A 9,254-nucleotide genomic window follows, 5' to 3' on the forward strand; every position below is an offset into this window, starting at 1 on the left:
GAAATGGCCCTGGGTATGTGAAGTACATTAAGAGTGATGGAAGCCACAGCAGTGGGGATCAGAGCCCCAATCACTTCTGGGCTCCAGCTCTGGGGCCAACCGCTACTTAACCATCTCCAGCCTCCAGTCTGAGGACGAGACTGAGTATGTCTGTGGTGAGAGCCATGCACAAGATGGCCTTTTCACAGAAGCCTCAGTGACACAGACAAAAGGAGTGAGGTCTAAACCTCCAACCCCCTTCCCTGCCCACACACAGGGACTTGGGCTAAGCTGCTCCCTGTCCTTGCCCAGGACCCTGAGACATTTACATCTTCCCCTGCAAATCCCATCATCCTGTACTTCCTCCCCCACTGGGGAAAGTCACTTATGGTCGCAATGTAGGTCATTTTCACAAAGCAACGTCCTGTTTCCCCCAATACAGGGCTGTAGGCAGGACGCTGGGGGAGACCCGAGCAGCCCAGTCAGGAACATGACCCTGAGCAAGTGGCTGGGCTGAGATGGCCCTGTCCTAGGAGCCATCTGGCCCTTTTCTCCCATCTTGGGGTTCTTCTCAGGGAAGGACTGTAGACCCTGGCATTCCAGGGGAGACCCTGGAAGTGGGGAGAGTGACTGTACTGACTCAGGACACCTGGGAGTGAGGCAGGAGTCCTTTGAGGTTCAGCAGGAAGCACTTGTCCCTCAGTGGAGGCAGGTCAGAGACCCGACCCCAGTGAGGAATCAGAGCTGCGTTCTGGAAGGAAGCCGGAGGGTATTGGGAGGTCAGGGCAGGGCCCACCACCTGGAGCACAGGGTGGGCCCTCCAGCTGTGCCAGATTCTCAGCCTGTGGTGCCAAGGAAGGCTCCACATCTGCCCACGGGAGTTTTCTAGGGACAGGCCAGGACAATGTCTACTGGAACATGGGGGATGGGAATGCTGAGGTCAAAACTATGTCAACAACCTTCTACCTCCAGTCTCTGCCCTGTGGGTAACCGGCCTCAGCTGCATGTATGGGGTGGTGGAGATAGGATTAGTGGATGGGTTGATATTCTGCTGACTTTCCCGGGAACTGAAATACCAGAACCTTTCACTCACACCAACACCATAGAGTCAGCCTGGAGCAGCTGCGTGGACCACAGTGATCCGGTTCCTGCTCACAGGTAGGTGAGGGGCGAGGCTGGGCACTCACCTGAGCAGGTTCAGGCCAGTCCTGTTTCCTGATTTTGGGATTCATCCCAGGACCTCAAGCTGGGATCTCCAGAATGGACATCACACGGTGTCACTGGTACAGTAGGGGAATAATTAAAGCCTGCTGAGCTCTGGACAGTAACCCCAGGGAGCAGCTGACACAGGTGCCAGGACCTGCCCTTGGAGGCAGCCGGAGGGGATGTGGCTGAGGGGGTGACAGGCAGTCTGGGCCAAAAGTGAGAGTGTGTGTGGTGAGCTGTCCCCTTCCCTTGGCCCATTCTGCACCTCTCAGACTGTCACTCTCTGTCTCTGTCTGTCTGTCTGTCACTCTGGTGAGACCTGGGTTTCTCCCTCTTAGTCAGGTTCTGTCATCCCTCCAGAGCAGCTGACCCTGGCTTACCTGACCCCGTGTCATGCACCCCTTCCTCCATTTCCTTCCTGTTCCATGTGGTGTGTGTGCCTCTGTATCTGTTCTTCGTGTTCATCACCGTAGTGACTTGTGACGGTGAGCAGATCTTCAGGCGCTTATTTTCACATGTGCATCTTCTTTCTTGATGAAGTGTTGGATCACATCTTCAGATATTTTTAAAACTTTGGATCCTCCTGTTTGTGGGTGTGTGAGTGTGTATTTCTTCTTATACATTTTATTTATTTACCTATTTATTTTCCTCACCCAAGGACTTTGTTTTTCATTGCTTTTGGTGACAGAGAAAGGGACAGAGGGGAAGGAAGACAGAGAAACATCAATGAGAGAAAGAAGCACTGATTGTTTGCCTCCCATAGGCACCCAGACCGGGTATCAAACCCACAACCTTATGATTAGATGATGATGCTCCAACCAACTGAGCCACACTGGCCACGGCTATGCCCTTCTCTCCCACGTGCAGGCTCATGCGCCCACCACAGCGGTCAAGATTCCATGCAGACCCATCACACGTGGACTCTTCGTGTTTCCCTTTTATAACACCCACCTCCTCCCACCCAGACCCTTCCCCTGCCCCTCAGCCCTGCAGCCATCACCTGCTTTCCTATCTCTCAAAGCCTGTATTGGAACATTGGGTATAAATAGAATCCTACAGAATGTAACATTTTTTGATTGGTCATTTATTCATTGTATTTCCTCATATACTCATCAATGGTGTTGTGTGTATTCATAGCCCCTTTTTTGTGACTGAATAGTACTCTGTGATTCACATGTACCAGTGTCTGTTTAACCATCATCGCAAAGGACATCTGAATTGTTTTCAGTTGGAGCTCTTATGTGGAAGGGTGCTGGTATCAACTGAGTGATTGTGTCTTCTGAAGTTCAGACATTGACATCCTTACTCCCAGTGTGGCTGCATGTGGAGGCGGGGACTCTAAGGAAGTGATGAGAGCCACAGGACGTGTCATGAGTGGGGCTCTGGTCTGGTGGGATCAATGTTCAGAGCCTCTGTCTCTGTCTCTCTCTCTGACTTCCAACTTTAAGCAACTCGGTGGTGCTTGGTTACCACAGCCTGAGGGGACTAGACAGGTGCTGTGAACACCTGTGTATGGGTTTCTATGTAAACATAAGTTTTTAATTTTCTGAAATAAATGCCCAATGATGCAGTGACTGGTTGTATGGTAATTGCATGTTCATGTTATACTAAGCACAGGGCTGTTTTTCCAGTGTGGCTCTGCCATCTGACCTCCCTACCGGCCCTGAGTGAGTGACCCCCTTCTTGCTGCCTGACCAGTGTCTGGTGCTGCCCCGGTTTCACTTCAGTCAGTCTGCTCCGTGCTGCCCGGTGTGCAGGTGTGTTGCTCTGGTTTTAACTTACCTTCCCTGGTGGCTCCTGATGAACATTTTTCTGTTTTCTTGACATGTGTATATTTTTCCATCAACTGTCTGTGTCATTTGCCCATTTTTAAATTGAATTTTGTTTGCTTTATTTATTTTTTAAATTTTTTTAATGATTTGAGAAAAACACACCTCTGTTGCTCTGCCCATCCATCCGTGCCCTCATTGGCCGACTCCCGTCTGCCCTTCAACCGCGGGTCAGACCTGAACCCCTGGTGCATTGGGACGCTGCTCCAGCCATCTGAGCCCCCGGCCAGGGCCGTCTGCTGTGTGTATTAATTAGTTTCAACACTTTACACAAATCTTCTTGGATGGATTGGGGTTGCCAAGTATTTTCTCCCATTTTATTGTTTTTTCAACATTAACTCCATAAAAGAGACTTTGTAGACAAAGTTTTTAATTTTAAAGGGTTAACATATATTTTCTATCCTTTTACATATCAAGCATTTCTATGGAATCTACAAACTCTTACCAAGACCATCACGAAAAAGATTTTTCTTTTTTTCTATAAAATGTAGAAGTTCCCCCAGAGGCACATGACCAGTGTCACTGTGTCCTAAAGCAAATTCCAGCCCTCTGACACCAGCTTGACCACTGTCCCTACCGGCTCCTGTTTCCAGCACCCCCACCCCACACCACACTGTGATCTCATCCCTGGAGGGGACTGAGCCTTCTCCCCAAGACCAGAGAGGAGACTCAGCCAAGATGTGGGTGCAGGGGCTGGTCCGGGGTCAGCACTGTCCCCTCAACACCACAGAGAGCTCTGAGCAACCAGGGTGCAGACCTGGAGGTGAGGACCCAGCTTTAAACCCTCCACTGGCCCCAGCTGCTCTCTGCCCAGCGGGTGCCACTCAGCAAGGCCACAAGGGGAAGGAAGTGGATTTGCATGGAGCCCCTCATGCAGGATAAGACAGGCCCCGAAGCCACATCCTCAGCTGCGGGTCAGAGGAAGATCCTGGGGCTTCTCCACCATGGCCTGGACCCCTCTCCTGCTCCCCCTCCTCACTCTCTGCACAGGTGCTGCCTCCCAAGGCTCAGCCCCCACAGGAACCAAGAGCAACCTGGCCCTGACCTTTGCTCAGCACAGGGGACCCTGCAGGGTGTATACAGTCTGGGAAGGAGACCCTCATCCTCACACTCACCTCTCCTGTCCTCTCTTACAGGTTCCGTGGCCTCTTCTGCAGTGACTCAGCCCCCAGCCGTGTCTGTGAGCCCGGGACAGACAGCCAGGCTCACCTGCCAGGGGGAGCTCGTAAGAGAATATTATCCTTCCTGGTTGCAGCAGAAGCCAGGCCAGGCACCCATGCCAGTCATCTATGGTGACGAGAAGCGGACTTCAGTGATCCCTGACCGATTCTCTGTTTCTGAAGCAGAGGACACATCCACCCTGATCATCAGTGGGGCCCGGGCTGAGGACGAGGCTGACTATTACTGTGTAGTGTGGGATGATAGTGCTAATACTCACAGTGACACAGGCAGATGGAGAAGTGAGACAAAAACCCCTTCCCCATCTGGGCACACTCTCCTCCTGCCCAAGTATGAGCACACACAACGCCTTGAGCAGGTCTGACTCAGGCCCCAGGTCTGAGATCCCCAGGCTGCCCCCGCCTTCCTGCCGTCACCCAGCTCTGCAGAGGGTGAGACAGCAGTCCATTCAGGACTGGCAGGACCAGGATGTCCTGGGGATTTCAAGGCCAAGGTGTGAGTAGGGATACAGGGCCTGAATGAAGGACACAGAGGGAGACATCCAGGCAGCGGTGAAGGACACTGCATGTCCACGTGATGGAGGCTGTGTCACTCACGGGCCCACGGCTCTGAATCAGTCCCCAGAACTGTCCTCCTGCTCTGACCTCCTGAGGCCGCGGGATCTGACAGCTACCTGAGATCCTGAACAGATGTGAAGGTTGGGGTGGGGAGGGTAGAAAGGAAAAAAAGTTTGAAGAAATATGGGCCAGAACGTTCTAGTTTTGTTGAGCATTCGGAACCCACAGATCCAAGAAACATGACACACCCCAGCACCTAAAACACAAAGGAAACGGCGCCCACACACGACACAACCAAAACCCTCACACCCGTGTAGAGGAGACCATCAAAAAGCAGCAGAACAAAAGTCACGTCCCCCACACAGGAAGATCCGTAATGGGAGCACAGGGCTCTCAGTGGAAGCAATGCAACCAGGAGGAGCCAGGAGCAGCGTCTTCAGAACACAGACAACAAACCAACACAAAAGCTGTCAGCTTCCAACTCGGCCCAGAGAAACGCGTCTGAGGAAGGGGCAGAACCACCCCTGCTCACACGCACAGCCACGTGCAGAGCTGACCACTAGCAGACCCTGAGTGCAGGGAGGGAGGGAGGACACCCCTCCGATGGAAGGGATGTGACCCAGACAGAAAGAGGCGTCCATGCAAAGAAATGAAAGGCACCAGATAAGGTAGCTACATGGATAAAGAGAAATATTTCATTATATTGCTCAAAGCAAAAGAACAGTAACAGGGTATGCTGTGATTCATAACGTTCATTAAAGGAAAATGCCAGACAATGTCAGCAAAATTTTCAGAGGGTGAAAACCATGTTGTAATGTCCCTATGTCATATGTGAAGTGATACGACAGCACTAGAAGGGGGACTTTGGTAAGTTGGGTGTGTCCTGCAGACCCTACCACAACCCTTAAAATAAAAGCCTTTTTAAACATCACTTATATTTAATACTCCAACAAGGAGGATAATATGAAATCATGAAAATATATTCAAAGAGAGTTACAGTGAGATTGAATTTTCCAGCAAGACTCGGCTAAAGGCTACCTGCCAGAAACCCCCATGACCTTGCCAGGTGAACCGGACTGTGGTGCGGACACAGGTGGAAAGAGAGCAAGGTCAGGGAGTCCGGAGGGGACCCTGGGGTGCACAGAGCAGCTCTGTGAGGTCCCTCCCCATGACAGGTCCCTGAGGCTTGTGGACTCCCTGCTGGGGTGCTCCTCTGCAGTTTGCTTTATGTGAAGCTGTCAGGGGGACCACAGCCCTGCTGACCTCAGAGGATGGATAAGGAAGGGCGCCCCCTGCGGCGGTGTGGTTGCAGAGCCCCGTGGAGTGGGAGTTACTCTTCCTCACACGTTTGATGGAATTTGCCATGAAGCCACTGTGTCTGTGGTTCTTGTTTTAGCAAGAAGGGGTGTAATTACTGATCAGTGTCTCCCCTCCCCCTCCCCCTCCCCTCCCCCTCTCGTCCTCCTCTCTCTGAAGGAAGACATTGAAGTGCCTGCATCTGATTGTGGGATTTTGCATTTCTCCTGTGAGAGAAGAAACTCTTCAGATCATGACCCCGGGTGCTCTAGGAACCAGACAGAGGCCGCCTGGCACGTCCCACTACTCACCAGGGAGAGAAAGGCAGAGTCCCAGGGCCCTGGAAAGGCTGAAGGGGTCCCGTGAGGACCACTGAGACGTGCCTCCGCTGCTTAAGATGATTGAGGCTGAGTCGTTGCTTTGTTTCCAAGTCACTGATTAGACTAAGCCATCTGTCAGAGAACCTGAAATCGAGTTGGAATGACGTGTGGTAACCTGATGTCTTGCAGACACATGAAGCTTTCACGGGAGCAACAGTATGAAGTGAGGGCCAAGTCTCTGACGGTCTCAGACCCTGTGCACTGTGCTGCTGCTACAGGGAAGGGGACAGACAAAACGCCCTCCCCGTGGAGCTCTGACCTCGTGGGGTCAACAGTAAACAACAAATTCAGCAAAGAAACAGAGCACGTCAGTACAAGGTATGGTACGTGAGAAGGGGTAAGTGCCTGGTACCACCTGCACCCACACATCCCGCCCACACAGAGCTCTCTCCCACACAGGCCTCTGAAAAGCGTTCTCACAGGGACTGCTGAGCGCTGAGGGAGGCTGGGGCCCCCGCGGTCAGAACCGGCTGCAGGACTCGGAGCATCGCCCTTGAGGCCCAGGCCCCTCTCCTGCCCATTCTGTGCAGCGTGGTGCCCCAGGCCCTGCCCAGGGCCTGAGCTCAGCCCAGGGGATGCTGCAAGGGGTGGGGCCCTTGAGAGTGACCCTCTGTTTCTGGGACCTGCAGGTTCATGGTCTCCTGAAGACACAGTTGCTTTCACTGCAGTGGCTGTGACATACCTGTCACTCCCACTGGTCAGGGAGCTGATGACCAATCAGTGCAGCAGAGCAGAGCCAGCAGGACCCAGGCCAGACCCTGCAGAGCAAAGCAGCTGGAGGGTCCCCAGACATTCTCTAGCTCTGACTTGGAAGCAGCTGCTGACAGCCCAACTTCCCTGGTGACGGGGATTCTCATGACAGCCAGGAGGACATGGGGACAACAATGAGCCCGGAGGACACCACCCTACCACCCAGCCGGGCCCTCACACAACCCCTTCACCTCTGGTCACACTTGGCCCCAAAGAGCCAAAGTCAGGGTCCAGGACCTTGGGACTCCTCTCCTGGACTCACCTCATTTCTCAATATTCCTGGGACCTAGTCTCTAGGCCTCAGCTTACCTGCTATTAAGTGGCAACTTTTATACTTAATTTGGAAACTCCTTTTTCCACCAAAATTAAATGATACAAAAGAAAGGGAAGTGTCTTAGAGACTGGGCAGGAGGTCAGCTGGGACTCATGTCTGGCACCACTGGTCCATCCTCTGGGGACCCTGGGAGAGGGGCCAGCACATGCTGACATCTGTGGGGAAGGGTCGGCTCCCAGATCAAAGGAGCAGGAGGCTCCCAGTCTGCTCAAAGGCCACCAGGCTGGAGCAGACCCCACCCACTGCTCACTCTGGGAGGGGAGAGCAGGGATGCAATCACGGCCCTAGGGGTGACGGCAGTGACCCTGAGTTCAGTGCCCAGCTGATGTCAGTGAGGGAACGTCTGTGTCCCACAGTCCTCACTGGGGTAGGGGTAGAGACAGTTCTGGTTTGAGATACACTGAAATCCTGGGTCCCTGTAGGGTGGCACATGGGTTTCTACTGGACTTGACACTTTGGAAAACAACAGAGTTTCTTCTGCACCCTCCACTCTTCTAACTAAACCAGTCAGCAGGAAGGGCCTTGTAACCCTGGGACAGTGTGACCAGAACTGCACCTTCCGCCTTCCTGCAATCCTTATGTGACCTCTCAGAGTAGAGCTGCACAAGGCAAGGGTCACACCCTCTCAGGAGACAGGTCCTCTGGGTGACCTGCAAGAAGGAAACTCCAGCTCTGAGTTCTCCCACCAGCAGGGGGCAGTAGAGCTGCATCCAGGAGCAGCCTGGGCAGAAGCTGGGGCTGCCCAGCTGGAGCCTCAGAGGGAGACCAGCCCTGGGGTCAGCAGCTGCAAGACTCAGTGCTGGCACTTCAGGAAGTTCCATCTGTCCCCTTGACACCCAATGAGCACATTGTGACAGTCAGACTCACATAGTGTCACTGCTGGACCCTGACAGGCACCCGTGAGGGCTTCACCTGAAATGCACATCACCTCACTGTTGGCAGGGATCCTGGGGCTGACCCTCTGTCTCAGCATGGAAAGGGACACCCTGACCTTTACCCTCTGCCTCTTGTTCCCACCTCTGGGTGCTCTCTGACCCTGGGGCTGCAGCTGCTCTGCTCAGGGCCATCTCAGGGGAAGAGGGCACAGTCGGAACCTCTGGTCCCTGCCTGGAGCAGCACAGACACTTCAGGAGACTCTCTGAGGGAAAGGGATTCTCCCTGCTCAGGTCCAGCTCTGGTCACCAGGCTGTCCTTGGTCAGGAACAAGTTCAGCCTCAAAGGAGAGACCACAATGTCTGGCTCTCAGAGGTCATGACCTGTGTGAAGACCAGGGCTCTGGGGACCCTCACAGAGCACATGGGGCTTGAAGCTGGGGTCTCAGTCAGGTGGATTTCTGGAGCTTTTCCCAGGTCAGTTAAAACCCTGATGCAGCATGTTAGAAGGACCAAAGAGTCAACAGTGCCCATACGGAGTCTGTGTGGAGAGGGGCGGGGAGGAAGAGACACACACCAGTGTGGGTGAGACTGGGAGCTGGTGTGAATTGCCCGAAGCAGCAGCCCATTGAACACGGAACACATCACACAAGAGGCACCGCACACACATCCTGGCCCCACGGAACCACGTCTAATGAAAGCTGATGATGGACACTCATACATGCGTGGGGACACAGAGAGGACGTGAAGGAGGAGGAGGAAGAGGTCAGGACCAGGGCCCTGCACTTGCTGAGTCAGGAGTTGTCACTTACGTCTCAGGGGGCCCAGCTCAGCCCTGTGTCCAGGCTCCTGGAAGGCCCACAGCCCTGCTG

At 53.6% G+C, this 9,254-nt stretch overlaps 1 protein-coding gene and 3 gene segments (V, D, J or C); all 4 read left to right on the plus strand.

The window, feature by feature from the left end:
* Positions 1–9,254, plus strand: part of LOC114510192 — a 902,657-nt gene that overhangs the window by 777,050 nt on the left and 116,353 nt on the right.
* The window catches only part of LOC114509077, an 863,521-nt gene that overhangs the window by 758,873 nt on the left and 95,394 nt on the right, over positions 1–9,254 (plus strand).
* The window catches only part of LOC114509076, an 805,173-nt gene that overhangs the window by 671,981 nt on the left and 123,938 nt on the right, over positions 1–9,254 (plus strand).
* The window catches only part of LOC118497944 (immunoglobulin lambda-1 light chain-like), a 122,927-nt gene that overhangs the window by 8,288 nt on the left and 105,385 nt on the right, over positions 1–9,254 (plus strand). The gene's annotated exons all lie outside the window — the stretch shown is intronic.

The sequence above is a fragment of the Phyllostomus discolor genome, chromosome 13, assembly GCF_004126475.2.
Source record: "Phyllostomus discolor isolate MPI-MPIP mPhyDis1 chromosome 13, mPhyDis1.pri.v3, whole genome shotgun sequence".
Lineage (NCBI taxonomy): Eukaryota > Metazoa > Chordata > Mammalia > Chiroptera > Phyllostomidae > Phyllostomus > Phyllostomus discolor.